At 35.3% G+C, this 26,625-nt stretch overlaps 1 long non-coding RNA gene across 1 annotated transcript in view; it reads right to left on the bottom strand.

Moving 5' to 3' along the window:
• LOC149045516 (uncharacterized) overlaps positions 1 to 26,625 on the bottom strand; it is a 169,302-nt gene that overhangs the window by 34,428 nt on the left and 108,249 nt on the right. The gene's annotated exons all lie outside the window — the stretch shown is intronic.

Below are 26,625 nucleotides of genomic sequence, written 5' to 3'. Positions count from 1 at the left end.
AGGTTTCCCGGGATCCGGGATTGGGCTTATTTGCAGGAGCGAGATGCGGGATTGTCACTATGAACGGCACATGAGAATCGGCAATTTTGAGGGGCGGGATTCGGGAAACAATAACTTAAACGCACCGAGAACCGGGCCATCCGTTGACGAGAATTTATACAGAGATTGTTCTACGTCAAAGTCCTAAAAAGCCTGGCTTCCCACGAAGCCGTGTTTATGAGATCGTGTTTCACTTCTTTCCACAAACGCGTTTATAACCTGGTGAGTCCTACGACAATAGAAGTGGAGAGTGCTCACTCAGTTGTGCATTTATTACAAAGATCCACTTCGATCGGTGTTAATTTACGCAAGACACTTTGAAAATGCAGCCAAAGAAGCCTTAAAGAGGACAACCCATTGGGTGGTGTATTATTTTGACAAATTCAAAGTCTTTGTATCCTGTACCCGAACTTGCTATGATCCTGTCGGCCACACCGGTATTCAAATGATATCACCTGTACCAATAGCACCATAGAATATGCAGAACATGAAGGACTGGGCGCAAACATTTTGGTGTTGCGGTGCGTCAGATGGCAAAAGCTGGAACTCTCCCGTCGTACCTCGATTAGAAAGAAATCCAGCCAGGTCAACCGCTCAGCTTCGAACTGTCTGACCTCGAGGAGCAGCAAAAAAAAAAAAAAAAAAAGACAGACGAAGAGGAAAATGAGATATTAGAGTACGATTCCCCAGCAGTGATGAAGAATCGAATAAGCCATTTCTGGACGACGAGACCAGATGTGATCATGGTCACTCTATCTTTGGAACGAGAGACTCATTATCTCCACAGAAGATTTTTCCCGCTTTGGAGGAAGTATTCGCTTCAACAGCAAAATTGTGTTCAGTTGACTTTTCGTAGATTCCCTTGTTACGGAAGCAATGGGATTGCCGTCACCTTTTTTTTTTTGTTTTATGCACTTGTTGACATTTTTATTCGTTTCCTTGATACTGACCTGTCTTTACTTATATGTTTATCCGAGATCGAAGTTAGAACGGAAGGAAATCGTCTCCGTGACTGGCGTAAGTTATTCGTGAAAAACTTTGAAAACTTCTAAAATGAATGGTATCGTTTGGTTGAAAAGAGTTAAACTTACGCCTCGCGGTGAGCAAAGACATCAACAGATCAGTGCTGGTAGAGAATATCATCACCCATCGTAGAAGGCCCTTTCAAGTTGAGCGAATGGACGAAGAACAAAAATTTATGATCGGGATCAGGATTGGCCGGTATAAACCGTCGGGATTACGGGACTTAAGTCGGGATCGCGCGACTAAAGAACCCTATTGGGGACCCTTGGTGTTTGTTCATGATATGTAAATCAGAATTCGAAGTACTAAAGTTTGACATTAAGCATAACATCAAGTTCATTTTAAAACTGAACTTATTCAAGTGAGATTTTAGCTTTAATTACGCGTTTCGCATCAATGCAATAAATACTTTGACCCTTTTAGAGAACTGTAATGTGCATAACCAGGTACCCAAAAGAACGAAGGAAAGAAGGGAAGAAGGGGGAGAGGGAGGGGGGAGGGGGAAGTGGAGATGGGATAAATGAAAAACTCAAATTTCAACAGTCTCTTCTTTCATCTCCGTTATTGACGACTGACCCTTCCTATGTTCTCCATGACAAAACCATGTGAAACCCCCCCAGAATTCTCCACCCACCCCTCTTTCCCCCCAGATGAGTGATGGTGATTGGTCCCTGATGTGTGGTTACCGGTAAACTCGCCCCAAAAAACCCCTATGTGTTCACTTAGTTAATCATTTATTCATTGTTTGTCCTTCAAACTTTCCTGTAACTTTTTCGGGACAAAGTCTAATTATTGAAAGAATAAAAAATAAACCGCTTTACGAAACGCTTGCGCAATACACTAAAATAAACAAACTATGACCTCTCGCGAAGCTTCTAAAAGGTCATACTGTCACGCACTACAATTTTTCGTAACACATTTTTGTTTCCTTTTACATCATTAATTAATAAAATAGTCTGAGAGCATCGAATTGATGTGTTTGATCAGTTTACATAATCGAGTAATTCATTTTTTGCTCACTTATTATCAATATTTTTATTCTTTTTTTTAATTTACTCTCCCTGAATTAATTGTTATTATTTTCTTTCTCTATCCATGCACTGCCTTTGTCAAATTAAACAGTCTGTAAGTGATGAACTCAATTTAATGAGGCAACTGAATTAAATAACTTACTTAATAGCAAAATAATACAAAACAAACGTGTATAGTAAGCAGAACACTGTGACTTATATAATATATGTGACCCTCCACGGGATTCGGGGAATAAGATGAACGCACGCACAAGGTACGCTCGCACGTTAAAAGAAAAGAACTAGCTTTTAACACGTTAGCAGCGTGTTAGTTACTTGCCTCAGTAACTTCGCAGCCATTGTCTGCTTCGCACGGTAGAAACAAAGGAACGTGGTAAGATCTTGCTCGCAACTTTGCACGAGACAACACAGTAACCGTGCCAATTTTAGAACACGCCTCTTAAAAGTTAACGTTGCTTTTTTTGTACCTGGAGCCAGAAATATGTTGCTAAAGGATTCACAAAGATTCGTCACTGAGCTTATTAACCCTTTAACTCCCAGATGATATTAACATGAAACTTCTCCCTATAATACCCATACATTATTCAGCAAACAGGTAATGAGAATATTCGAGCTTATCAGGTAGAAGCGGCTATCTTGATCAAGCAACACGTTCTCATAACTAATTTACAAGGAAATGCGTAGCAGCTACAGGGGAGAATTAACAATCAGATCTTGGGAGTTAAAGGTTTAACTGTGGGAAGCGATAAGGATTTATATTTTACAAGGTAAGAATTAAGTTTTAAAAAAGTAACTCATGTGTTCAAACTGAGCTCCTCCGGACCTTGTGAAACACGTCGTGCTCACTGAATTCCCTGTGAAAATCCTGAGGGAAAGAGCCATGATTTGCCGGGAATGTTTTATCTTTTATTACAACTTTCGGATAGAACAGAAGATCTTCTGCATTTCCGCTTATATTCTCTAAGTAATATACTTTACAAATACCATTCTCACAATTAAGAAGCTGAAAAACACAAGTAACAAAGTGAGCTGGGTTGTACAAGATAGGCTGGCGTGTTAAGGAAACAGAGGAACTTAGCGTGTTAAGAAAAAAAAAATCTAGCGTGTTATAGAAACAAAGCCCTACAGTGTTAGCCAGATATGAACTACGGACACACTTTCCAAAATCAATTGTTTTTGTGCGCATATCTGCACGGTAAGCTTGTCATGCCTTTAGCGTGCGAGCGTGTTATAACGTGCCGTGTGCGTGCTTTCACCTTATTCTCTGAAACCCCGTGGAGGGTCACATATGGGATGAGAGTTTGACTTTCTGATATCAGTCGTTCTATCATATCTATATACAATAGCATCATTGAAGAACGAGGGCCAGTTTTCAGTCTGTAGTGATGATCAGTAGGAAGCTTCTTAATACTACTTTGATTTACTGAATTTTGAACCGATCAAGTGTTTCAACGCCTGAACTCTACTTATCCCAATCTTTTTCTCTGCTTTCTATGTCAACCATGATGGATGAAATAATCACATCAGGTGGTAAGTGAAAACGTAAAAATAACTGTTTGTAGAATCATAATGATACATCGAGTCCTCCTTGGTATTTACAATGTTTTCTACGTTGTTCTCTCTCTCTAAGCTAGGATTCTAACAGACAATTTTTGGACGGGAAACTCATGTTGTTTTCGTCCTTTTACTTTTTGTTGATAACGATGACTGTTAACAGGAAGTACTCATCGATTAAAGAATTGGATGCATATGCCAATTTACTTATGTAGGAAGGTGATAAACTCTAAGTTATTGATTCAATTTCGTAACTTGGAATAGAATAGAATAGATTGTCTGATCTTGAAAATACGTTAGCGAGGTGACCATCAGTTCGGTATCATTAAGTAGTTTTGAGAGAAGGATTTAAATTTGCAGCCAAATGAAAATCAACTTTAGATATAGCCTCGCTTGAATGCGCCCCTCTAAAGGCATTGGTATCGCGAAACTAACATATTGAAACAAGTGTCAACGAGATTTTCTGATGAAACGATTTGTCATTAAACTCTAGAATTCGTAGATGTTTGAATTACAAGTGAGGGTTAATGTTGGGTTAGGGGAGGGATAGGTGGGCAGTTGCCCAGATGCTGATATTGATCCAATCATTTCTTAGGCACGAACTCTTTCAACAGAAAACAAAAATGGCAACCGAGCGCCATGTTCATTTAAACACTGAATAGAAATGATCGTGTGTTAAAGTTTATGATGAGATTATCTTTCAGCAATTTCTCCCTCAATACTCGCTGCCAAGTACCTTTTACGATTATGACGGTTATTATTATGATTATCATTCCTGGATAACTATGAAATTTACTTACTTGAACACATGCTGAAGTAACATGACATCAGTTAAGATGACTTAACACGCCAACCCTACATGATTATCGCTGGTCACCATTATTTTATTTCTTTGATCTGTCCGTCAAAGTTCTCGTCTTAGAACCAGTTTCATGGCTGGCAGTGAAAAACATAGGTAGCTTACATCGTGCGGTAGATTTGTCTGTTTTGTGTATTGCGATAACCGGTGAAATTTGACGTAATCGTTGCTCTTAAGTCCACAAACAGTCACAAATATGTTATTCGTCGATCATACGTAAATTTCTGACATATAAAAGTATCATCATCGATTGCTATAAGTCAATTGGTTTTCGTAATAACCATTCGCGAACTTAACAGAACTGGAAAACTGATTTATTCGCTGTAAAAACCCCGTTTACAATTCACAGTGGAGTAAAACAGTCACGTTAAAGTCGCGCACCGAAAAAAAGCTAAAGTTAGCAATTGCTATCAATTGATTGAATCAAATTGGTTTCCGTAATAACCAGTCGGGAATGATTTATTCGCTGTCGGTGACCATTGACAAACTTCAATGAACGCCTCAGAACCACTGTTGTGGAATATTTTGTAAGGAGCAGAAAAGAATGCAGGGTCGAGGTTGATTTGATGTAAATTATCTCGGAAAATTCTCACTGCTTTGTTGCAACTTTAAACAAGTTCATTGAAACAACATAATGTCCGTATGTAGAAGATAAATATACATATCTAAATATCGCGTGAAATGGCTCGTTTATTTACTTATTTGGTATTATCATTGATTTTATTATAATTTTTTCTATCATAATCATTAGAATTATTAATTGTTATCACAGTTATTATTGTCTTTTTTCGTGATCGAGGATAGTATCGTACGTTGATGAAAAAAATAATTTCGGTATGTCAAGAAAATTAAAGTTTGTTAGGCAACAATATGTTTTAGTAAACCAGTTATATGTACATGTTAGGCATCAATGTTTGACTAGTTTTGTAAATAATCCTCTTTATGTAAATTATGTCATTAGGTATGTTATTAACTTTTTAATGTGTTTTTGATTGCCGTTCATTGATCTCTAGCCCAATAATCTAAAATGAAGGGGAATGTTTCAATGTCTGGAACAATTTCTTAGGTGATGAACTTAACCAAGTTTCATTAATTTGTATTTGACATAATTTTCTATTTTTTTTCCCCTTTGCTGCTCCATACAGGATGTGAGTACTGTTTTAATAATCTAATCGAGTTGGAAAAATATTGAATAATTACAATTTTCAAATCAATTTAGTTCATTTCCTCATCATTATCTATCCTTTTATTGTCTTTCCAATTGTTCCTCATTACCTTCCTGACCCGGTTACAATCAGGCTGTAAGTAACCATTATTTTTTATTATCCATCTTGGTTATTTTAGCTTAGATTGTTTATAAAAGTTGACTTGAACAATGTTATTACCAGTTATTTTTTTAATCGAAGTATTTGATTCGATTTAATCTCAGATCCTGATCACACACAATTAAGACAGGTTAAGGTGCAGAAGATCATCTGTTGGAAAATGAAATGATTTGACAAATTAAAGAACGGTTTTTTTTCCATAATGCGTGCGTAGCACCATTCGGTTGTGACTTTTACAGATTTCTTGGAGACTAAGTCAATATTTCGCATTATTTTTTTTAGAGGGCACAGTAACGAATCCTGCAATCTAATTGGTTCTTTACCCGGTCAGTATTTTCCTACCTCTGCCCGCAGGCCACGGTAACGCTTTCGTGAGTCGCCGAGTACATCCCAACTTTTGTTGCCATTTTTCATAAATATATTTCGTTTTTGCAGCTGGGCAGTACTTTTAAGCAAACGCGTCGGTCACTACCTCAAGCCGATAAATACTCATGAATCCTCTCTTTTCTCTCTCTCTCAAATCAATTTGGTTTACAGAAAAATATTGGTTTCAGAACGAATTTTTATAAGTAATAGTGTCAGTACGGTGGTTGACAAGGGCCTAAAAACCGTCTGCAATTGATTTTAATCGTTCACAAAAAGTACCTAGAAAGTTAAAACGTGAGGTATTTGGTTACAGTCAGACTAAACGATGGAACTTTCATTCATTTAATATCTGACTTTTTTCAAACAATTTGTGCTTAGTGAAAGAGCGCGTGAGTCTTTCCAAGTCCGTTTAATTTGGAAATTTGTACCGTAAATTACACAACAGAAACTGAAGGAATTCATTGAGAAAAGGCTGCATTAAATCCCCTTGTGTCTCGTTGGAGTGCATCATTCAAATTTAGTTTTTGTGGAGGAAAGACCAATTTACACACGCCATTGCAGCAATCAAACGAGCAGACTCACACAACTTCAAAATAATAAATATTTACTTACAATTATTTTCCTCGCCGTTTGCCTAATGAACAGAGGTAAATCTTTGCACATGAATTAATCGTCGGTGAGAGTGAATAATACTTTCCGTTCGATCATCGACTGTTTTTGAAGAAAATATTGTCGTGACAGTCCTTGCCAAACTAGTTTCGTTATTTTTTAAAAGTGTACATGCGCTCTTTTTTTCTCTTACGCACTCTCTAATTGACAGGTGTCAGAATGTGACAGATAATTGTAAAAATAATGTTTCAAAGTTTGTTTGGAAGCCTTTTAAATCACCTTTATCGTTAAGCAAATGAAAATGTTTCGGTGAAGCAATTTGCGTGACCTCTATTTTAACTACCATTTACTCGCCTAAAATTGTTCAGTTTATCTTGCCGTATTGACAGCCCTAAATCATCCGGGTTCTTTCGGAAAGAATTTCGTTAAGTTTAAAAAATATATATATACATACATATGTTATTTATCGGCCAAGGGTCGGTCCGTATGGTGAAAAACTGTGACCTATGGCCTCGGGCAGCATTTTCAACACCTCAGAAGTCATTTTCAACACCTCGGTCACAGTTTTTCACCATACGGACCGACCCTTAGCCGACAAATAACATATATTTATTCAGGTTACAATCAAACTCATTAGGGCGTTATAACTTATTCATTGTAGAGCGTTTGTTTGGTTGTTACTGTTTAATCTCAACCCACTTGAATTTACCAAGGCCTCTGAATCGTATTTTCATCCATTTCAATTCGTATATATCTGGTATAACACCATTACTCCGTTCCTTTCTTCTGATCACATAGGGTCAGGCTGAAGAATATTGCGCATGATGCTTGATATTTTTTTGTTAATCCATGAAAGACCCCCTATTAATTTAGTTCTCAAAGCTCCACTGCTAACGAAATAAGCCACAACGTATTTTAAGGAATTAACTAATAAACAACGCGGGATGTTGGGAGAACACGCCGGCCAGATGAACGAAGACTGCAATTAATTTACAGCTGAATAAAAGTAACGGCAGTGAAATTGTGCAGAAATTGTAAAGAAAACTAACGGGACACAGCCATATGTAAGCTAAGGACACAAACAATAACGTCCAGTGATGAATATTTCAATTTGGTCATCGAAAACGCGATCTTTGCCGCAAGAATTTTCCTACAAATGCGATTGCGATCTGATAATTTTTACGGAAAAATTTTAAGGTTTGCAAGGCTAAGAAGCAGTTTTTTATATATTACCCGAAGCTTTCTCAGTGAATAAAGGTCGTTGGTAGAATTTTAACTTGTGAAATAAATTCCTCAGAGAGGAGTTAACTCAGTTAACTCCCATAACTAAAGTGGAAAATAAAAAGACAATGACATCGATCGAGTCGTGAGCACTGAATCAAATTCCATCCTGGTTTCGTTCTCTCTTTTTTTTTTTTTTTTTTTAAACACACGGTACACTATTTTCCCATAAGCAAATTTGTGTCTATTGCCTCAGCTTACATTAAAGCTTTCCTCGAGTCCTCGTTAAAATTAACAGAAAGTGCTTAAAACACTTAGACTTGGCAAAACTATCAAATGAAACCTGAAATAGCGGACAACAAACGGAATTACTATAAAATCTTGAGTGCACATGCACTTTTGCGAGTAGTTTTTGTTCTTATGCAAAAAGTCCGATTAGTTTGTTGTTAAAATTTTCTTGAAGCAAAAACATGCCAACTTCTCCTTCTCTATGAGCAGGTTAGAGAATTCTAGTCGAGAACCACGCAGCGGAAATTAGGGTTTAAAAAGGGAGCAGCCAGTTGGTAAACTGCATTTTAAATAAATAATTGATAAGTTTCAATTAATAAAATCTTTCTCATTATTAAAATCCGCGAGTTCGCCCCTTGAGGCGCCATTCTATAGGAAAGGAAGATGATTTAGTTTTCAATGGGTACACAGGCAAATATACAATAGTTTTTTGACCAATCAAAGCGCGCTTTTTGTATCAGTTAAGCTTTGACATAGTTTCCTTAAAGTAGGAAGAACTGTCTGCCTCATTCAATCATTACTTAAATGAAAGTACCAAGTGTCTTTCAAGAGCCAAATGAACTTTAATTCGACTAGGTTTGGACTTGTGCACCATAACTTAAATGTAGTAGTTTTTGTTGTTGTTTTTTTTTTTTTTCAATTTTGTTTAATTTTTTTTCAACTGTACTCAATATTTTGATATAGAGGTTTGTCACAGCACTTTTCAAGTGGCAAATTAGGAAGCCCGGTTGTAGCCCAATCAGATCAGATCAGCAGAACGCACAAACCGTAACTTCCTTGGCCTCCTTACCGAGAGTAAAATTAGTTATGATTTCCCCAATAATATCGCTAACTAAGAGTGATCGGAACACATGTTACTTTCTTTCTTTCTTTTATCACCCATCATGATAACAACCAAACAATTGTGTTCTCTGCGTAGTTTTCTAATTTTTTTTCACGGAATGAATCAAAAATAATATTTGTGAAATAAAGTGGTTGAGAGTAATCTAATTTAATCAAAAGGGAACAAACAAACCCTAAATGGCCTCCTTTCCAAGAGTAACATGGTCAAAACTTTCCAGTCTACCATTCTTGAGTGATGGTGCACTTATAAGTGCTGTTTTCTTTCTTTTTTAACACACCTGCTGGTAACAAACAAACTCGTTAGGGTGTAAGTACTTGCATACTTTGCTACGTATCTATTTGCAGAATTTGTTTTAATAAAACGACATACATATAGGTCATTAACGTTGAAGTTGTGAGAAAATAGATCGTGATTGAGTTTTTTTCACGTAATCAATCCAAAGTGATATTTGTGAGATAAAGTGGTTGAGAGTAATCTAATTTAATCAAAAGGGAACGAACAAACCCTAACTGGCCTCCTTTCCAAGAGTAACATGGTCAAAACTCTCCAGTCTACCATTCTTGAGTGATGGTGCGCTTATAAGTGTTGTTTTCTTTCTTTTTTAACACACCTGCTGGTAACAAACAAACTCGTTAGGGAGTAAGTACTTACATACTTTACTACGTATCTATTTGCAAAATTTGTTTTAATAAAACGACATACATATAGGTCATTAACGTTAAAGTTGTGAGAAAATAGATCACGATTGAGTTTTTTTCACGTAATCAGTCCAAAGTAATATTTGTGAGATAAAGTGGTTGAGAGTAATCTTATTTAATCAAAAGGGAACGAACAAACCCTAACTGGCCTCCTTTCCAAGAGTAACACGATTAAAAGTTTCCAGTCTACCATTCTTGAGTGATGGTGCGCTTATCAGTATTGTTTTCTTTCTTTTTTAACACACCTGCTGGTAACAAACAAACTCGTTAGGGAGTAAGTACTTACATACTTTGCTACGTATCTATTTGCAAAATTTGTTTAATACTGACGACATACATATAGGTCATTAACGTTGAAGTTGTGAGAAAATAGATCGCGATTGAGTTTTTTTCACGTAATCAGTCCAAAGTAATATTTGTGAGATAAAGTGGTTGAGAGTAATCTAATTTAATCAAAAGGGAACGAACAAACCCTAACTGGCCTCCTTTCCAAGAGTAACATGATTTTAAGTATCCAGTCTACCATTCTTGAGTGATGGTGCGCTAATAAGTGTTGTTTTCTTTCTTTTTTAACATATCTGCTGGTAACAAACAAACTCGTTAGAGGGTAAGTACTTACATACTTTGCTACGTATCTATTTGCAAAATTTGTTTTAATAAAACGACATACATATAGGTCATTAACGTTGAAGTTGTGAGAAAATAGATCGCAATTGAGTTTTTTTCACGTATTTAGTCCAAAGTAACATTTGTGAGATAAAGTGGTTGAGAGTAATCTAATTTAATCAAAAGGGAACAGACAAATCCTAACTGGCCTACTTTCCAACAGTGACATGATTAAAAATTTCCAGTCTACCATTCTTGAGTGATGGTAATAATAATAATAATAATAATAATAAACTTTATTTACGTGTCAAATAAGATAGCAGTTTCCCACTAAGTAAGGACACCTAAACTAAACTAATCTAATCTATATAAAACTATGCATTAAAAATTTATTGGAATATGATAAAAGAGCTCTTCCCATATAAAACTACCCTACCCCGAAATAGTAGACCCCATGTTTATAATACCCTACCCTGTATAATAAGATAATAACCTTAATATAATGAGATAATAAGATAATAATAATTACAATAATATGATCTTGATAATATTTAAAATATTTAAGATTTACATAAAATACAGTTCTTGCAATTATTCGAAGAGATTAAACTTTGTATATCTACTTTATGTAAAGCGTTTTTAAATTCTTGCAGCGTTCTTAGTGCTCTTATTTTTCCATCTAACTTAGACCAGATTACTGGACCTAAGTACCTAAGAGAGTGCTTACCATAGCGCGTAGTACTAAATCTAGGGATAATGAAATCATTGTTTCTTAAATTATATTTGTTGTTATTAATAACAAACAGGTTCTTGATATTATTAGGGCACAGATCATTTTTAACTTTAAACATTAACACAGCTATGTCATGTAATCGCCTATTACGTAAGGTTTTTAAATTAGCCCTCTTAAGGAGGTCGCTATATGATGATATGCTATCACAATAAACAGCTCTAAGGGCTCGTTCTTGTACCCTCTCTAATTTTCTAGAATCACTAGCTTTGCAACAATTCCATACAATACTACAGTAAGTTAAATAAGGCAGAATAGCAGCCTTAAATAGTTGTAATTTTGCCTTGGCTGGGATTAACTTCCTTAATCTATTAATTACACTCACCCTTTAACTGCTTTTTTTTACAGATGTTACTTATGTGATCAGAAAAATTTAAATTATCATCAATATGGTGTGCTTATAAGTGTTGTTTTCTTTCTTTTTTAACACACCTGCTGGTAACAAACAAACTTGTTAGGGAGTAAGTACTTACATACTTTGTTACGTATCTATTTGCAAAATTTGTTTTAATAAAACGACATACATATAGGTCATTAACGTTGAAGTTGTGAGAAAATAGATCGCGATTGAGTTTTTTTCACGTAATCAATCCAAAGTGATATTTGTGAGATAAAATGGTTGAGAGTAATCTAATTTAATCAGAAGGGAACGAACAAACCCTAACTGGCCTCCTTTCCAAGAGTAACATGATTAAAAATTTCCAGTCTACCATTCTTGAGTGATGATGCGCTTATAAGTGTTGATTTCTTTCTTTTTTAACACACCTGCTGGTAACAAACAAACTCGTTAGGGAGTAAGTACTTACATACTTTGCTACGTATCTATTTGCAAAATTTGTTTTAATAAAACGACATACATATAGGTCATTAACGTTGAAGTTGTGAGAAAATAGATCGCGATTGAGTTTTTTTCACGTAATCAGTCCAAAGTAATATTTGTGAGATAAAGTGGTTGAGAGTAATCTAATTTAATCAAAAGGGAACAAACAAACCCTAACTGGCCTCCTATCCAAGAGTAACATGATTAAAAATTTCCAGTCTACCATTCTTGAGTGTTGGTGCGCTTATAAGTGTTGTTTTCTTTCTTTTTTAACACACCTGCTGGTAACAAACAAACTCGTTAGAGGGTAAGTACTTACATACTTTGCTACGTATCTATTTGCAAAATTTGTTTTAATAAAACGACATACATATAGGTCATTAACGTTGAAGTTGTGAGGAAATAGATCACGATTGAGTTTTTTTCACGTAATCAATCCATAGTAACATTTGTGAGATAAAGTGGTTGAGAGTAATCTAATTTAATCAAAAGGGAACGAACAAACCCTAACTGGCCTCCTTTCCAAGAGTAACATGATTAAAAATTTCCAGTCTACCATTTTTGAGTGATGGTGCGCTTATAAGTGTTGTTTTCTTTCTTTTTTAACACACCTGCTGGTAACAAACAAACTCGTTAGGGTGTAAGTACTTACATACTTTGCTACGTATCTATTTGCAAAATTTGTTTTATTGAAACGACATACATATAGGTCATTAACGTTGAAGTTGTGAGAAAATAGATCGTGATTGAGTTTTTTTCACGTAATCAGTCCAAAGTAATATTTGTGAGATAAAAGTGGTTGAGAGTAATCTAATTTAATCAAAAGGGAACGAACAAACCCTAACTGGCCTCCTTTCCAAGAGTAACGGGATTAAAAATTTCCAGTCTACTATTCTTGAGTGATGGTGCGCTTATAAGTGTTGTTTTCTTTCTTTTTTAACACACCTGCTGGTAACAAACAAACTCGTTAGACCGTAAGTACTTACATACTTTGCTACGTATCTATTTGCAGAATTTGTTTTATTAAACGACATACATATAGGTCATTAACATTGAAGTTGTGAGAAAATAGATCACGATTGAGTTTTTTTCACGTAATCAGTCCAAAGTGATACTTGTGACATAAAGTGGTTGAGAGTAATCTAATTTAATCAAAAGGGAACTAACAAACCCTAACTGGCCTCCTTTCCAAGAGTAACATGATTAAAAATATTCAGTCTACCATTCTTGAGTGATGGTGCGCTTATAAATGTTGTTTTCTTTCTTTTTTAACACACCTGCTGGTAACAAACAAACTCGTTAGCCTTTAAGTACTTACCATTCAACTTACCATTCTTGAGTGATGGTGTTGTTTTTATTTCAACGTTCCTGGCCTCCTTTCCAATATAAACATGATTACTTTTTTTATTATCTTATTGATTGTTATCATCCTTTTATCACACATGATGGTAACAAATTAACTCGTCAGGTGGTATTTTGCTTCGTATTTATTTCCATAATTTTCCAGAAGAAAAGCAAATCGAAGTATGATCTTGTACATTTAGAAGACAGATAACGATTAATTAATTTATTTATTAGTTTGTTTGTTTACTACACTTTATGATAAACTGAAGAGAATTGTTTGACCGCTGTATTTTACCATAGTATCAAAATAATATGGATTCTTTTGTGTGTTATTAAACTATGGATCAGCAGACCGTGGAACCTCCGAAACCTCCGGAACCTGCAGAACCTGCGGAACCTCCGAAACCCATATGTTTTCTTAAAAGAAAAATCATCAGCTGAAAGAAAACTAAAAAGACCTGAACGCTGTCGGAAAGTTCGTTTTCGGGTATAAAAAAGAAAACTTTAAAAGATAAATATTTTTTAATTGTGCTGGACCTTCAACTTAAATTGTGACGACATTTACAGTACTAGTACAAGGGTGTGTAATGTCATCAGGAGTGATCAGCAGTCACCTACCTGAGCTCTAACGGTTTTGTACCGCCATATCCGAATATCGCATCATCTGAAGGCTCTCAGCAAACCTTTAGGCTGGAATTCATTGTCCATTGCGCATGAAAAATTATTCCTTACTCAAAAATAGTCCAGAACTTTTTAAGGTTGAGAGTGCGACTGTTTATTGCCATGCAAATCCCTATATCTCACTCATTGCGCAACGTGAACATATTTGTATATTCACAAATGCTCACTTATGAGTTTGGGTTTCCTGTGTTGGAAGTCAAGGTAGATAAAAAAAATCATATTTCTCTTTTAACGTCACCTTCTTTATACCCGAAATCGAAATCTCGAACAGTATTCAGGTATTTTTAGTTTTAATTTCATTTCCTTACTATTTTTATGTACAAAAAAGTAATGGTTCCATAGGTTCCGTTGGTTCCGCAGGTTCCAAAGGTTCCACCAGTTCTATTGGTTCTGAAGTGTAGCAAATCTCTTTCGTTTCCAAATTTCATGTAACAATTTTCCTCTTCCTCTCCTTCCTCTGTATTTTTTGTATTCACGCACAGCGCGCAGTATTTCAAAAATTAGCCAATCATGTCAAAGAACTCTAACCTTGACATTGGAAAAATGACATTTTTCGCGTACTTTTTATTCTATTTTATTCAATTAAATCAGATTCGAGCTTAGCACCTTCACCGAGAATAAGGATCAATTAATCCCACGCTCTTATCCTTATTAGGAGAACATTGAAAAACAAACAAACAAACAAACAAACAAAAACCAAAGGCAGACCAAATTGGAAAAGAAAACTGTAACTTAGCTTTCCTGGCCATTCTTTCTTTCTTGTCTGGTCTTTCTTTCTTGTCTGAAAATGAAGATTAACGATATCCACGCTAACATCCTTTAGGAAAAGTGCACTAATTAATCTTGTTTACTTCCTTTTATCACTCCGGATGGTAACAAACAAACCTATCAGAATGTAAGTACCCAATTGTTTTAATAACTTAATTTCGATAAAGATTATCCATTAAAAAAGTAACAAAAAGGCGGAACAGAAAGTGAATAGGATTACGTTGGACGCTAGTCACATCATTCTTGGGCAGTTGAATACTGTCGCAATAGCGTGGAATTTCTCGAAAGAAATGTTCTACCTGTATTTTAAAAGATTTTTAGTAACATGTGCACACAGCCGTCGTTCCAAGTCGTTGCGCTGGCAGTGCCCGTGGGCAATCTGAAGCCCTTGGTTCTGATTGGTTACCCGAGCGGGCAAGATAGGCCCATCTTGCTCCCTTGGGATTGCCCGACTAATAAAGCTCGTAAATTTTTAGACAATGTTGGTAATGGAGTCGCAAAAAGTGGCAGAACGAAATCAACAAAGGAAGTAAAAACGGCTGTAGTTTGTTTATTGTGCTGCAAACACAGTTGGCTTCCTTTCCCACCTCTCGAAATCAACGAGTTATTCTTGATTTTTAGTAGACCCAAAGTTATCGCAAAAAAAAATGTGGAGCCATTTGAGCATGGGTGCACTGGATAAGTTTTGAATTATTTTTGTATCCCTATGTCTGGTAACAAACAAACTTATCATTCTAAACGTACCCATTTATTGTGCTATTTATTTTTATAACTTCTTGGTCTACTTGGTATTTCTGTAAGCTGAGCCCATCCAGCTAAACTTATCTTAACTTTGGGTTGTATTTTTTTTAATTTAAAATTGAATTTCATTGACTATTCGTTCAGTTTATAACTTGACACATTACATTCGGTCAAGCTAAAGAATGTTATATGACATACCAATGGCATATTACATAGGTTTAACTATATCACAATAATGTTCCACTGATAAGTCGTTGAGCTATGTCATGATTAATAGATGCTCTATATCACCCAAATTTGCATCAGTACTGAATAAGTTGCAAAAGTTATTTGAATCAATTACGGTACTGGCAGCCTTACTGGAGCAACACAGAGAGTTGGTAAAATGCGGAGACTTAAGCAACTCTAAGAAGAGACTGTGTAGTTCTATATTGAACGCTAGAATCGAATTAGATGATGATCAAAACGTCCATATGTTGAAAATTGGATAAAAGGGCAATGTGCTTTAACAGTCGATTTTCTTTTTCAACACTTATAACAAATCTTTGTTTTTCTTTTTCTTTTACCGGCATTTTTCAAAATCAATCGATCTCCAGGCTGTAAGTAACATTCAATGTATTTAGTTACACATATGGCAGAAATTTTATGTATTTACAGGCCAAAATGTGTTTTGAATTGAGCTATAACTTTAAAATCGTTAATTTCTTACTTCTTTTAACTTTTTTTTCCTCATTTGTTACCGGATAAATCAGATGGTAAGTTTTTACTTTCATTATCCAAACGAGCTTTTATCGATAACACTTTTTACTCATTTACTCAGGCGCTCAAGGTTGGTGTCGGCTCAGTTCCAAATCGCCGTCAGAGCTCATAAGCATATGCGTAGGGCAAGCTTTTCATATATTTCACATAGAGGCTTAAAGAGCTAGTCATAAGCCATGTGAAAATGCTTTCTTAGATAGCTAGCAGTGCCCATGGGTGAGATGGAATCCTGTCAGTTGACAATGGAATCATAAAATAAAGAGCGATAGTGACCAGTCAAAACCAAGAAAACTTAATCGAGCACGCGCCATTATTGTTGGCATTCTTGATTCTTGTTGAAGTGAATACATTTTCTTTAAAATAAATACTTTATTGACCAAGCTTGTTCAGTAATGATGGATGGATATTAACCTAGTTCTTGGCCTTATAAGCCCTGATGTCCTCCCACTAGGTCAATAAAACATGTGTGGAGTGGATAACATTTTTGCGTGCCTTACAACTGCCTCTCATTTTCTCCATGTAATCCATATGTTAAATAGACTATACTTAAGGTCCATTCGTTGTTCGCCAGGAGGAGTTTACACTTGCTTAAAAATAAATTTTTCGGAGAAGGTGGGGGGGGGGGGTAAATTTTGAAAAAGAAAAAGATTGAATCATAAAATCGTTCTCTAAAGTAACAGCAACGATTTACGAATCGTTGTGCTCTTCTTTGCATATTATCATTAATGTATTTAATACCATATCTGGTAAAATAATTAAGCAAGCAGTAGTATCAACAGTAATGTTAAGCGAAAATTAACATTTTTTCCTTTGATCTTTGTTTCTCTAAAATCTGCGATGGATTAAAGAGCGTAAGTATTTTATCTTCTTTTTCATGTAGTCTTGCCCTATTTTGAGTATTTCTGTCAGAAAGTCCAGCTCATTACTCGCCCACCAGCCTTCTCCTATGGCCTTCCATGCCTGGTGTGGGAGTGGAATGGTTTAAGGTGTAGAGGAAAATTCGGTTGATCTTTATCACAATTTCTTTTAGCTGTATACACCTTAGCTTTGTCTTTTTATCTATGTTTGCCAACGCCTTATGGGCGGTAATTTCCCTGCACGCGGTGAGGATATCATATTTTTGATCCCCTTACTGCGCTTATGAATTCAGCTGGCTTGCTTCTGTCAGTTGTTCCCGGCTCAAAAGGGACAAAATGAATGATCTTATTAAACTTCTGTACGCCTGTCTGTGATTCCATCGCACAGCAATCACCACGATAAACAATAATGTTGAATGTGCAGCCTTCAAGCTTGTCAGTTTGTAGAGAAAAAAATAAAATGTTGAGTTTATCGGCGCAATAAACCACTCAGTATGTTGGGAGAACACGACAATAGTTTGTAAACCATAAGCCAGAGAAAAATAACAAATTATTTCAAAGTTTTGACGTAAGAGAAAAAAAATAAAATATTAAGATACATTCTTGTTACATTGTAAGTAAGAACTGTGTCTTAAGAGTTAATGGTAGTTTGTGTGTTAATCCATTCGCTTTTTTTCTCTTTTCAATTTTCTTTTAATCTGTTGCACTGATCCACATTTGACAAATCAGGGAGTAAGTAACGTTTTCTTTGCATAATAGCGATCAAACCACACTTTCTATTGGTTAATCGGCGTATTAAACCACTTAGTATGTTGGGAAAACACGAGAGTAGTTTGTAAACCATAAGCCAGAGAAAAGTAACAAATCATTTCAACGTTTTGACTTAAGAGAAAAAATTAAAATGTTAAGTTACATTCTTCTTGCGTTGTAAATGAGAACTGTTTCTAATGAGTTAATGGTGGTTTGTGTGTTAATCCATTTGCTTTTTTTCTCTTTTCAATTTTCTTTTAATCTGTTGCACTGACCCACATTTGACAAATCAGCATGTAAGTAACGTTTTCTTTGCTCAATAGCGATCAAACCACACTTTCTATCGGTTAATCGGCGTATTAAACCACTTAGTTTGTTGGAGAACGCGACAGCAGTTTGTAAACCATAAGCCAGAGAAAAGTAACAAATCATTTCAACGTTTTGACGTAAGAGAAAAAAATTAAAATGTTAAGTTACATTCTTCTTGCGTTGTAAATGAGAACTGTGTCTTATGAGTTAATGGTAGTTTGTGTGTTAATCCTTTTGTTTTTTTTCTCTTTTCAATTTTCTTTTAATCTGTTGCACTGACCCACATTTGACAAATCAGCTCGTAAGTAACGTTTTCTTTGCATAATAGCGATCAAACCACACTTTCTATCGGTTAATCGGCGTATTAAACCACTTAGTTTGTTGGAGAACACGACAGCAGTTTGTAAACCATAAGCCAGACAAAAGTAACAAATCATTTCAACGTTTTGACGTAAGAGAAAAAATTAAAATGTTAAGTTACATTCTTCTTGTGTTGTAAATGAGAACTGTTTCTAATGAGTTAATGGTAGTTTGTGTGTTGATCCATTTGCTTTTTTTCTCTTTTTAATTTTCTTTTAAACTGTTGCACTGACCCACATTTGGCAAATCAGCACGTAAGTAACGTTTTCTTTGCTTAATAGCGATCAAATCACACTTTCTATCGGTTAATCGGCGTATTTAACCACTTAGTATGTTGGGAGAACACGACAGTAGTTTGTAAACCATAAGCCAGAGAAAAGTAACAAATCATTTCAACGTTTTGACGTAAGAGAAAAAATTAAAATGTTAAGTTACATTCTTCTTGCGTTGTAAATGAGAACTGTGTCTTATGAGTTAATGGTAGTTTGTGTGTTAATCCATTTTCTTTTTTTCTCTTTTCAATTTTCTTTTAATCTGTTGCGCTGACCCACATTTGACAAATCAGCATGTAAGTAACGTTTTCTTTGCTCAATAGCGATCAAACCACACTTTCTATCAGTTAATCGGCGTATTAAACCACTTAGTTTGTTGGAGAACGCGACAGCAGTTTGTAAACCATAAGCCAGAGAAAAGTAACAAATCATTTCAACTTTTTGACGAAAGACAAAAAATTAAAATGTTAAGTTACATTCTTCTTGCGTTGTAAATGAGAACTGTGTCTTATGAGTTAATGGTAGTTTGTGTGCTAATCCATTCGCTTTTTTTCTCTTTTCAATTTTCTTTTAATCTGTTGCACTGACCCACATTTGACAAATCAGCTCGTAAGTAACGTTTTCTTTGCATAATAGCGATCAAACCACACTTTCTATCGGTTAATCGGCGTATTAAACCACTTAGTTTGTTGGAGAACACGACAGCAGTTTGTAAACCATAAGCCAGAGAAAAGTAACAAATCATTTCAACGTTTTGACGTAAGAGAAAAAATTAAAATGTTAAGTTACATTCTTCTTGCGTTGTAAATGAGAACTGTGTCTTATGAGTTAATGGTAGTTTGTGTGTTAATCCATTCGCTTTTTTTCTCTTTTCAATTTTCTTTTAATCTGTTGCACTGACCCACATTTGACAAATCAGCATGTAAGTAACGTTTTCTCTGCATAATAGCGATCAAACCACACTTTCTATCGGTTAATCGGCGTATTAAACCACTTAGTTTGTTGGAGAACGCGACAGCAGTTTGTAAACCATAAGCCAGAGAAAAGTAACAAATCATTTCAACGTTTTGATACAAGAGAAAAAATTAAAATGTTAAGTTACATTCTTCTTGCGTTGTAAATGAGAACTGTGTCTTATGAGTTAATGGTAGTTTGTGTGTTAATCCATTTTCTTTTTTTCTCTTTTCAATTTTCTTTTAATCTGTTGCACTGACCCACATTTGACAAATCAGCTCGTAAGTAACGTTTTCTTTGCATAATAGCGATCAAACCACACTTTCTATCGGTTAATCGGCGTATTAAATCACTTAGTTTGTTGGAGAACACGAGAGTAGTTTGTAAACCGTAAGCCAGAGAAAAGTAACAAATCATTTCAAAGTTTTGACGTAAGACAAAATATTAAAATGTTAAGTTACATTCTTCTTGCGTTGTAAATGAGAACTGTGTCTTATGAGTTAATGGTAGGTTGTGTGCTAATCCATTTGCTTTTTTTCTCTTTTCAATTTTCTTTTAATCTGTTGTACTGACCCACATTTGACAAATCAGCATGTAAGTAACGTTTTCTTTGCTTGATAGCAATCAAACCACGCTTTCAATCGGTTAATCGGCGTATTAAACCACTTAGTATGTTGGGAGAACACGACAGTAGTTTGTAAACCATAAGTCAGAGAAAAGGAACAAATTATTTCAACGTTTTGACGAAAGAGAAAAAATTAAAATGTTAAAATACATTCTTCTTGCGTTGTAAATGAGAACTGTGTCTTATGAGTTAATGGTAGTTTGTGTGTTGATCCATTTGCTTTTTTTTCTCTTTTCAATTTTCTTCTAATCTGTTGCACTGATCCACATTTGACAAATCAGCTCGTAAGTAACGTTTTCTTTGCTTATTAGCGATCAAACTACACTTTCTATCGGTTAATCGGCGTATTAAACCACTTAGTATGTTGGGAGAACACGAGAGTAGTTTGTAAACCATAAGCCAGAGAAAAGTAACAAATTATTTCAACGTTTTGACGTAAGAGAAACGGCTCGAGCAACTCTTAGGCATCTTTCGTGCCCTCCAAACTTCCCGCGTGCTTCATATCTCGATGAACGCACGCTGACGTATGAACCAATTTTTAAATTTAAGTTCTACAACAAATTTACGCTCTCGGTGAGTTTTTCCGAATCCATTCAATTTGGACATTTGTACCGTAAATTGCACAGTAGAAACCGAAGGAGTTTAATGAGAAAAGGCCGCATTAAATCCCCGTGTGTTTCGTTGGAGTGTGCCATTCGAATTTAGTTTTTGTGGAGGAAAGACCAGATTTACATACGTCATTGCAGCAAACAAAAGAGCAAACTCTCACAACTTCAAAATAAAAAAATTGAATTTACTCACATTTTCTTTCCTCGCCGTTTACTTAATGAACAGAGGTAAATCCTCGTACATGAATGAATCGTCGATGAGAGTGAATGATACTTTCCGTTAGATCATCGACTGTTTTTGAAGAAAACATTGTCGTGACAGTCCTAGCCAAACTAGTTCCGTTGTTTTTCAAATGTTCTTGCGCTTTTTTTTTTTTTCTTATGCGCTCCCTAATTGACAGGTGTCAGATTGTGACAGATAATTGTAAAAATAATGTTTCAAGGTTTCTTTGGAAGCCTTTTAAATCACCTTTATCGTTACGGAAATGAAAGTGTTTCGGTGAGGCATTTCTCTTTAATTTGCATCACCTCTATTTTAACTACCATTTACTCGCTCAAAAATTGTTCAGTTTATGAAAGATTTTGCCGTATTTACAGCCCTAAATCATTCGGGTTCTTTCGGAAAGAATTTCGTCAAGTTTAAAAAAAATAAATATTTATTTACCGGCTAAGGGTAGGTCCGTATGGTGAAAAACTGTGACCTCGGTCTTGAAATGTTTTTCATCATATGGACCTCCCAGCCGGCGAATAACATACATATATCATTTGTGTTTCTGGTTCAAAAGAAAAAGTTGGAAGTAAATGTGGGTGAAAAGTGAAATTTACTATCTATCATTGTAAATATTGGGAAATCAAGGCAATACTGTCTTAAAGAAAACATTAATGATTCCCTCTTTATCAAATGAGGCAAACAGGAATGAGTTTAGAGTGACATAACTAAGCCAAGACTGCCACCGTCATTTTGGATATCCACTTGGGTAAATTTTGGTCACGTGCTAGGCAACGTATAATCAAGAACAAGATAGAATTTCATTTCAGGCCTATTTATCCATTTTGTGATGTATAACTTTCGCATTTTCGTACGTAATATCCATTTAGAATCTTCAAATTGTCTTGAAACTTAAAAGAAAATTGTTCTTTAAAAATTCACTGGAAATCGGTAGCCAAAATTATTTGGTTAGGTGTTATTTGATTTTCGTGTTAACCTGTAATTTCTTCAGTAGCCGGGACCTTTTGTTGCTCCACACAGGAAAACACACGATACGAAATGTAATGATCGGTTTTGTCCCTAAAATCACGCTATAACAGAAAAAGCTTTTGAGCACCTGTAAAACTCCGAGCGCCTCGGAGTAAGTGATATTATTAATGAATCTTCGGGTTGTTTTCAAGCTCAAGGATTGTAAATTACAATTTTATGGAAAACGAAGGTTGTTCTCTTATTTAATTGTGAATCCTCGCTCGCCTGTCGCTAGCTCCGCTTGTTGAAACTAATACGAAAAAAATAAACTCTTTTAAGATTATCATTGGCTTCTATTTCACCTCTCCACTATTCTTAGCAACAAAGGTCGCCATTTCGTTTGTTTATTACTCGCAAAAAACTATCAAATGGCCTCAAAAGCCTGAAATTGAAAAAAAGTTTACAGGAATCGACCAATCGAGCGAGCGACCGACCGAGCGAGTGCCATTCTCCACATCATATCTACAACTCGCTCTTGCGCATGCGCGCAATTCACGAGTTAAAAACGAAATGTTAAGTTACATTCTTCTTGTGTTGTAAATGAGAACTGTGTCTCATAAGTAAATGGTAGTTTGTGTGTTAATCCATTTGCTTTTATTTCTCTTTTCAATTTTCTTTTAATCTGTTGCATTGACTCACATTTGACAAATCAGGGTGTAAGTAACGTTTTCTTTGCTTAATAGCGATCAAACCACACTTTCTATCGGTTTATCGGCTTAATTAACCACTCAGTATGTTGGGAGAACACGACAATAGTTTGTAAACTATAAGCCGGGGAAAAGTATCAAATAAGTTAAACGTTTTAACGTTAGAGAAAAAGTTAATGTTTAGTTACATTCCTCTTGTAAATAGGAACTGTCTTATGAGTTAATGGTAGTTGTGTGTTAATCTATTTGCTTTTTTTTTCTCTTTTCAATTTCCGTTTAATTTGTTGCACTGACCCTCATCTGACAAATCAGGGAGTGAGTAACGTTTTCTATGCTTAATAGCGATCAAACTACACTTTCTGTCGGTTTATCAAATTAGTTAAACGTTTTGACGTAAGGGAAAAATTTAAAATGTTAAGTTACATTCTTCTTGCATCGTAAGTAAGAACTGTGTCTTATGAGTTAATGGTAGTTTGTGTGTTAATCCATTTGCTTTTATTTCTCTTTTTATTTACCTTTTACTCTGTTGCACTGACCCACACTTGACAAATCAGCTGGTAAGTAGCGTTTCCTTTGCTTAATAGCGATTACACCACAACTTGTATTGGTTTATCGGCGCAATGAACCAATTAGTATGTTGGGAGAACACGACAAAAGTTTGTAAATCACAAGCCAAAGAAAAGTATTAAATAAGTCATAAGTTTTTACGTCAGAAAAAAATAGATTGTTGAGTTATATTTTACTTGCGTTGTAAATAAGAACTGTCTCATGAATTAATGGTAGTTTATGAGCTAATTTATTCGTTATGGTTTCTCTCTTTTCATTTTCCTTTTGATGTTACACTGACCCACATTTGACAAACCAGGGCGTAAGTAACGTTTTCTTTGCTTCATAGCGATTAAACCACCACATTTTCTATCGGTTTATCGGCGCAACAAACCATAAGCATGTTGAGAGGCACCGTCCCCCTCCCTCGAATTTGTGTTACACAATAGGCGCCCCTCTTGAGTAAGCACTCTCATTCCAATAAGCGCCCATATTTAGTTTCAGTGATAGCATGCTCATCTTCCTTGAAATTCTCAATTAAAGCCCCAGTACAAAAACAACCATCTGATATAAATAAGCGCCCTCTTTCAAATAAGCGGCCACCTCTGAGGTAACAAAGGTAAATACGCACCCGGGCGCTAAATCGAATCATTACGATACTTAACCTTAGCAACACGTGAGATAAGAAGCGATAAAACAAAACAAAAAATACATTTGTCTGTTAGCCATGACAACTTTAAGGAATGTGCATTTCTAACTGATACATATTTTTTTAGACATGGTTTGATGCTACCCTGGTTCAAAGATTTTATAAATGTAACCGAGAAATGACAATTCATAGACCCAAAGTTTCGACACTCCCGTCTCGTGCCTTCATCAGGGTTGATCTAATTGCTGCGACAAGAGGTCCTTTTATATTCTCACTAATTTCCTGCCTGAATGAAGGCACTAGACTGGGGTGTCGAAACATAGGGTCTATGGATTGTAACTTCACGGTCACATTCATTAAATCTTTTAACCAGAGTAGCATCAAACCATGTCTGATTGTCCATCTGGTTGCCTTGTGAACTTTAATATAATATATGTTTGTTTTTTTTTTTTCTTGTTACCTACCTTAACTGGCAAACAGATCGTAAGTATGATTTTTTCAATAGTAATTTGGAGGGTTTCAGTTGTCATTTGCCTGCCTACAACAGCAATAAAAATCATGTAGCACAACGTTATTTAGTCTTGGCAATAGTTTAAATTGCATTTTTTTTTACTATCATTATTAAGAATAAATATATGAATGTGAAATCATAATTACAAATATACATGTCCTTTATATATATATACATGTTTTTCGTTTTGCTTCCGAACCTATGATTGGAAATTGAATTACGTTGTCTTTAACTGGGCTCTAATAAAGATTAGTATTCAAGGTGGAAGTTAAGCAATAAAAGATCCTGTATGATCCCGTTGTCCAGTTTGGTTAAAGCTTTAATGCTATGTGTAGTAGACCACAAAACTGAGATTTCATCGCTTTGAAACTAAGAGTTAAGGTCATAATTAGATAAATGTTTTTGCACTAAACCAATCTGTTGATCAGAAGTTCTGGACGACTTACAAATGAATATAAACCCACTCGTTACTGAACTAATTTAATTCACTTGTTTTTCTGTTGACTTTTTTCATTTCACTCCTTGGCCTTGGTATTTGACGAAAACGATTAGGACGTAAGTACAAATTTATATTTTAATCTGTAAGGATAATTTATTCCTGGTTTATGTCTTGATATGTTAATAGACTTTGACAGACAATTGTTACGTCGAAAGAGCATGTGTTCCGGGATCGTCCATTCACTGGTGTTCAAATAAACTCTTTGCTTTATGGGTTAAGTTGCTGGACATTATTTGGCCATGTATCGGATAAACTGAACCCGTGGCTTGTGGTTAGCTGTGATATGAATAAACATCTAAACACAAAGGAGCCGGTAATACCCATGGGAATTGTAAATCATATATTGCTTATAGTTTTGAGATTATTGAATGTGTATTTTCGCCTCATTTTCCGTTCTCTTGACCCGCTTATTTTAAAGTTTGTTGGTCCTCCCACACATGTAACTAAAATCACGTATTTCTCTTTCCCTTAAATGCTGAAAACTTAGCTGGTAAGTTTCCTCGTTTGGTTGTAAAAATAGCTACGACATACATTTATACGTAATGCATTTCCCTTATACCATGCTGATAAACCGAAAAAAGGAGCAAAGTTTATAGACGTAGTCTCTGTCTGGAGATTTGAAAAGGATCATTTCCTGCATTTTCCGGGACAAAATCAAAACAAATTTAGCTTCGCCAACGTTTATTTACCAAAAGAGAATACTTTTTCAATTTAAAACTGAATTAAGAAATGCACCCTTACCTTGACAAAATTTAACGTTTATCTTTTGGAGACATTGTCTTATGTCGGATCCTGCTCTGGGAAATAGACGCTAATACTCTCCTCAAATGGAGAAATAGATTACTGGAAACCGATTCTTTCTACGAAGAGAGTTAGAAATTTAGTTGTGGCACTGCAATTGGGCTATGCCATTTGTATCATTAACTGCACATCTTTTCTTATCTCGTCCTTTTTGCCTAGCAAAACCTGAAGGTAACTATCAATATTGTTCGTTCCTGTAGCTAAAGTATACTCCAGTGTGTCAATATAAACTCATCAAGTGGTAATCTTATTATGAGGTAGGGAATCCGCAGGTGTATATCAATTACCGTTAGCGATCGCTGATACTATTGAAATATTTTCATTGAAAACGATGTTAGTTTTGTGGGTAACTGTGTTAGCATAATATGTAATAACAGTAATTGATGTCTGTCTGCCAATACCAAGGTCCTATAATGAAAGACGTTTGTGTGATCATCATTAGATATCATTGATGTCGGTTGGAGCCCATTGTCTGTTTGATTTACAAAACCTGTTATCTGATAATTTACTTTAACAGAGAGCATTAACGTAGCGAACAAATCGCTAAGTTCAAAAATAAATTAGTAAATGATTAGATTAATAAAATGTCTTTGTTTGAATTATTTTTCCCTTTCATGGTATTCTTTCCGGATTT

Source organism: Pocillopora damicornis, chromosome 5 (genome assembly GCF_964200805.1).
Source record: "Pocillopora damicornis chromosome 5, jaPocDami1.2, whole genome shotgun sequence".
Lineage (NCBI taxonomy): Eukaryota > Metazoa > Cnidaria > Anthozoa > Scleractinia > Pocilloporidae > Pocillopora > Pocillopora damicornis.
This window is presented reverse-complemented; position numbering and strand designations above follow the sequence as displayed.